The sequence below is a fragment of the Lissotriton helveticus genome, chromosome 4_2, assembly GCF_964261635.1.
Source record: "Lissotriton helveticus chromosome 4_2, aLisHel1.1, whole genome shotgun sequence".
In the NCBI taxonomy this organism is placed as follows: domain Eukaryota; kingdom Metazoa; phylum Chordata; class Amphibia; order Caudata; family Salamandridae; genus Lissotriton; species Lissotriton helveticus.
The window spans coordinates 79,711,816-79,717,815 of NC_136064.1; positions in this window are offsets into that span (position 1 = coordinate 79,711,816).

Genomic DNA, 6,000 nt, shown 5'->3' on the forward strand with positions numbered 1-6,000 from the left:
GCATTCCGTCCATCATTTGTTCCTTATGCATTAACATTATGTCTGACAAATATTGCTCTTAACAGTGTCTTTTCCAATGTGGACTATTCCGGCTGCCTCCTGTTCTTGATGTTCACTCGCCCATAACCTTCCTTCTTGTCCTGAACCATCTTCCCATCATCTTCTAGCACATTCTCCCCTCTGCTGGTTCATGAGCCTGGAATAGCTTGCCATAAAACCTGCAAGTATTCCTGATACTCTGGAGAGGGACAGACCTTTCTCAATCAGAGGCATGACGTACTTCACCATATGTGTGTCCTGTTTGCTTGTGACATGAAAAAGCTGGGACCACTGCTCTGCAAGCAAAGTTCAAGTGACTGATATGTTGCTGAATTTGCGTCCGCTTGTAGTCCTTCTTCCCTTTCCCCTCCCCACTGAGTCTCTCCCTTTGTCTGTGCTTGTCAGCTTGTGGTGTAGAGACCTTCATTTTGGAAGCCCACTCATTACCCAGGGAAGTGAAATTTGAGCATTTGCAGAAAAAGCACATAGGCTGCAACAGAAGGTGGCACGGTTTTGGATTGTGAATTGAATGCAGAGCACTTTCCTGGAAGCTGTAAATAAGCATTGGTTTGCACCACAGGGTCAAGGTGCTGGAAGATGTAGTCTTTGAGCACTAGCATCCTGGCTATTGCAACCCCTTTTGATGCCAGCGCTCCATCTTTCTGCCCCTCCAGCCCCTCAATCTAGTCCTACAGGGCCCGATTCACAGAACTAACTTAAGACTCAATCCTACACTTACTAGCATTTTGATATTCACAGAAGGCACTTACTCATTTTGGTATTCACAGAAGTTAGGACTCCTAACTTTACTACTACTAAACTGAGAAAAATCCTAACTTTTAGACTTTCGGTATTCACAGCAGGCATTTAGGAGTCCTAACTTCTGTGAATACAGAAATGAGTAAGTGCCTCTGTGAATACCAAAAGTAGTAAGTTTAGAATTTTGTCTTAAGTTAGTTCTGTGAATCGGGCCCACAGTTCTGGTCTCTGCTTCTCATCGCTGCTCCTCCATATCAAAGAAAGTAGAGAAAGTTATCCCAGGTATTCCCTCCGCCCACAGCTTCTGCGTTGCCGCCGGTTCCAAGAATGCAGGCACATTTCGAACACGGCCCTGACAGTGAGCCCCCATTGTGAGCGTCTTGTCGACGAGTATCTGCCTTTGAAACTGAACCCCGGGCAGGTAACACTCGGCCAGGTGCGCGCGAGCAGGTGAGAGGCGGATCTGGTATCTCACTGCGCCATCTTCGGGTCCGGCCTTTCAGTGCTTCGGTTTCTTTTCTACTGAGAAATCCTCCTATTTAATGAGGTCTTTCACCTCCATCCCTAGGGGCCATAGTAGGTTATGCATTAACATCAACTCTTCAACCTTCTAGTTTATGGCACGAGGCCCAGGGGTGGAGGCCTCGAGTTCACGGATGCAATGTCTGAGAAAGACCCTGACATTCTGCCTTGCTCCACCACTTTACCCAGTTTCACTCTCACTTTCTCACCCTTTTCTTTTTACAATCCCTAACTCACTCCCTCTATATTCTTTCTCGACCCTCTGCAAGAAAGGCAGGACGCCTCGCTGAGAGTAGAAAGTAGCAGAGAGACACAGGTGTAGGAGAGAAGAGGTTGATACAGAGGTACAGCGTGAGGCAGGCTGAGGTGGAGAGAGTTGTGATGTAGAGAGACAGGTAGAGATTCAGGTGAGGTGGGTGTATAAAGAAAGAAGTAGTGAGAGATAAGTGGGATACAGGTGGTGTGTTGAAATGGAGAAGGGGTGCACAGAGAAATGAGAGGAGGTAGCCATGGTAACTGACAAAGGGAGAGGGTGTGGCGTAAGGGCCAGAGCTGCCGACTTTGGAACCGGGCCGACTCGGATTGACAAGGCGTGCAATCGGACATTCGCCGATGGGCCTGTTGCCGAGACCAATTGGGGGGGTGTTTTCTGTGTGGACTAAGCAGTCCAATCAGCCGGGGCTTTCTCTGTCTCCACTGCAAGTGCACAAAATAAAAGGATGTTATTACAGCCTATATATACATATATATATCTATATATTCACTGAAAAAACCATAGGTTATAGACCATATATAGTTAGGAATTAGCATTTAAAAAACCTTATTTTACTCACACAAAACCATTGAAATTCCATATATAGTTAGTTGCACTAACTATATATCGCGCACCCGCAATCCACTGCTGATCATGTCACATATTACATCATTCATGACATGGTCAGTGACATCACTGATGACATCACTGATGACATCTCAAATGACATCACTGATGAGATCACTGATGACGTCATCCAGTGACTGTGTGTTTCTGTGAAGTTTAAATATGTTTTACATATTGAAGAATGAGTAGATGTATAAGTGTCTGGACGAAGGATTTAGTAGGTGCATGACTGAATGTATGAGTGAGTGATTAAATGTGTCTCACTGAGTGCATGGGTTAGTGACTAAACTGTCTTAATTTGTGCATCATTATGTCTGTTGTTCTGTAAACTGCTGCATGTGTTGATCATTAGCTATACGAGAGGCTATATGTGTTATTAATTGGTTGCCCAAGTATTTCTATGGCAGATTGAGTTTGTGTGGGGGTGGCTGGAAGGTGTGTGACTCTATGCATAGATGTGTGAGCAGTTTATTCACTAGATGTATGAGTTCAAGACTGCATGTGGAAACAGCTACATGGGCAGTTGACTGTGTGCATGAGTGTATTGATGAGTGAATGGATATCTCAATGCTACATGTCATAGTAAGTACATATGTTAAACACAGTACATGTGAGAGTTGGCATATATAAATAACTGTGCATGAGAGCCACTGAATGAGTGAGTGGTTGTATCGATCATTGTGAACTTGTATCAGGGATTGTATAAGAGAGTAAATATGTGTTAGTATATGTTTCAATAAGTAAGGTGTGTTTAACTGTATAGTTGAAGAAATGGAGGTGAGATTGTTTCTTTGCATGACTGACTGGGTGTGTGAGTAACTCCATGGATGAGTGGCAGTGTGTGAGTGTCTGTATACACTGAGTGTATCTAAGGTTATATTAGAGTCTGAAGAGGTTTATCGTATTAGCACAAGAATGATGTCAAATGAGATGTCATCAGTGATGTCATCAGTGATGTCATTTGAGATGTCATCAGTGATGTCATCAGTGATGTCACTGACCATGTCATGAATGATGTAATATGTGACATGATCAGCAGTGGATTGCGGGTGCGCGATATATAGTTAGTGCAACTAACTATATATGGAATTTCAATGGTTTTGTGTGAGTAAAATAAGGTTTTTTAAATGCTAATTCCTAACTATATATGGTCTATAACCTATGGTTTTTTCAGTGAATTTTCAAGGTTTTGTAAATGCTAATTCCTAACTATATATGGTCTATAACCTATGGTTTTTTCAGTGAATTTCAATGGTTTTTTAATAGCAAATATCATAAGCTGTCGAATGTCAAGTACGTGGTAAGTGAAAACATTTTCGTGTTTATGCACACTGATCTGCTTTGAATGGTGCCCCCCCCCCTCATTTCTATTAGGAGTACTCTCTCTTTGCAGATAGTGAAAGGTAGTTAACGCAGGCCTTTGCCCCCGTTGTAATCCGTCGTGCCTGCTTCTCTCTCCATCTGATTGATTGTTATCCAAGTATTTACTATTTTAGAATTAGTTCTCTTTGGTTCATTCTCTATTTACAAACAAACACAGAGTCGCAATACTCTGTTTAGTCTTTGCAGATAACGAAAAATCGTGTAAAAAAAAATAAAAGGAATCGAGCAAAATCAGTAGGCCACTAATGGGATCTCTTTTTGACCTCGCTAAAATAGAAACATTAGGAACAACCCCTCATGACAAATACAAAACTAGTGAGATGAACTGAACTCCACACAATGATGGCTGCAAAACAGCTCGGCTCCGCCACCCACCCCGCCCAAAATAACGATAAAGAGTGGCTGCCATGATTGGTTGCGGAATGGCCACGACGGAGCTACGAAATGGTGCTGCTCTCATGCTAACCCCAGCTTCAGTCTGAAACATCCAGAAACACTGTAGACTACCAATTCGATCAGTTCCGGTAGCGCCCCAATGTAACCCGGTAGAGAAGAACTAGCCCTCCCCTCTTTGACTGATGGTTCTTGTTGCCTGTCCCTTCTGTTGTCATTTAACAGAACTATTTAGCCTGCTGAAAGGGGTTGTGTTTCGACCGCTGGTTGGTGGAGACATTTTGACTATATTCTGGACCTGCGTTGTCGCGTAATGCGTCATATGACGCGCCGCGTTAGCTCATCCGGAAGTCATCCGGGGCGCGCAGCGCGTAACGTAAGCATAACAAGTCATGTGACTTGTTAATAAAACTTTTCATTGGTTCATTTTACTTTTCTTATTCTAATGATGAAAGCCTTGGTCATATCACCTAAAAATTACGCTTTTAATTACTTCCGAACATTATTTTTTCTTAAATATATGTTATAATGTTCCAGGCTAATGTACTTTCCCGGAAATTTTACAACTGTCCTGCAAGTAAAACATATTCTTTTTTCGAGAAAAAGAGCGTTTCTTCGTCCCATGACGGAGCCGTTGAGCAAAAGAGGGTCGACCTGCTGTCTTAGTCGCCGATACGCCTGAATATGAGATTCTTATCGATCACTTTATGTTGCAGGAATAGAAAACACAACAGCCCTTGACCATTTATCTTTACTGCGTTCCTTCGTATTATACCTTTTACCCTTCATGTAATTGGTCTGCTTTATTTCACTTGCCTTTTAATGATTCTAAAACAGTGACTATTATTAAAAACTTTACCAATGTATATACTACTACCATGTTTTCTTTTAAAAACCTTTATTGTGAAAATTTCATTATACAAATACGAGCCTATAACCACGTGGGCCTGCCACGGAGCAAACTGTAATCGTATATGATGAATAGACATTTACACTGTAGAGGAACGTAACGGGCGGGCCATTAGGTTGCAAGAACTAAGGTGTCTAACAGTTACGGAATCGGTGGACGTACATTTTATAATTAAAATACGACAGGGCCAGTTACAATAAAATTATCTAGATATACATTTGCGGGCAAGTACCATGGGTGACGTTAATTCGAACTTTCAACAGTACAGTAATCAATAACACATCAGAACTTAATATCAATAGGGATGTCGAAATATTTAATCAATTCTCGTCCCCGCCCGCCATGTGCTTCAAAACTGCATACGTATCTCGTGATTTCAAGGTTCTGCAACCAGTACACAACAAGGAGTTACGAGTCCCATTTATTCCGGCGCCATTTTGGGCGAGGACGGGCAGGTCCAGGATATAGTCAAAATGTCTCTACCAACCATCGACTATGATGATGTTCATATGCTGTATTTATTAGAGTAACACTCATCTGTCCACATGAAATTAATTTACCACAATCTAAACATGTCATTTTAATCTTTCCAAAGTTCTTCTAAATATTTGGGACCATTTCCCTTGCCTCTGAAGCTCTCAGTGCCACTTCTTTGATGAATGTACTAGCAGGTCAGGGGTTCTCCTCCAAATCTCTCTTTTATGCAGCACTATAATTAATTGGTGCCACCTCTCCATATGACGATGCATGGTATAGTTACCACAACTATATTTTTTTTCGGTTCCTCTGGAGAGTTCATCGTGGCAGATGAAGCGTGTAACGTACCGGGCATTTACCTTTTTTTGCATGTACAGGAAAGGAAAAAAAAATCGAGCGTCCAAGTTCTAAGGTGTCCCAGGGCCATTTTAGTGGACCAGGCCCAAATCCAAAGAACAGGCCGCCATTTTGAGAGTCCTCTTGCAGCCGCCTGTCGCTGTAGCATCAAGAGCAGCCGAAACTCAGCTGAATGGCAACTGAAACGGTAAATGGGCGCCCCACTACATTTCAGCATTGTAGGATGACCACACCAGTACAGCAACTTGCTAGACATCACCTCGGTGCCATCCGGATCTCG